Below are 233 nucleotides of genomic sequence, written 5' to 3' on the forward strand. Positions count from 1 at the left end.
AACCAGCGGAAACGCAGGTAAATAAATAAACGCGTAATAAGGGAAGCCAGTACTTTAACATGGAAAATACAGCATTTGTAGCTTCCGCTGAAAGCCGCGTAATGAAGCAATGAATCCTGTTATGCGAGGGCGACTCTCGGGGTCTTCGGTAAAGCACATCTCCTTATCATACTTTGTCACGGGTCGGCGATTCTTGCACGCCACGCTCATCCTGCGCGACAGAGAACATGCAA

This window comes from Penaeus monodon, chromosome 22 (genome assembly GCF_015228065.2).
Source record: "Penaeus monodon isolate SGIC_2016 chromosome 22, NSTDA_Pmon_1, whole genome shotgun sequence".
NCBI lineage: Eukaryota > Metazoa > Arthropoda > Malacostraca > Decapoda > Penaeidae > Penaeus > Penaeus monodon.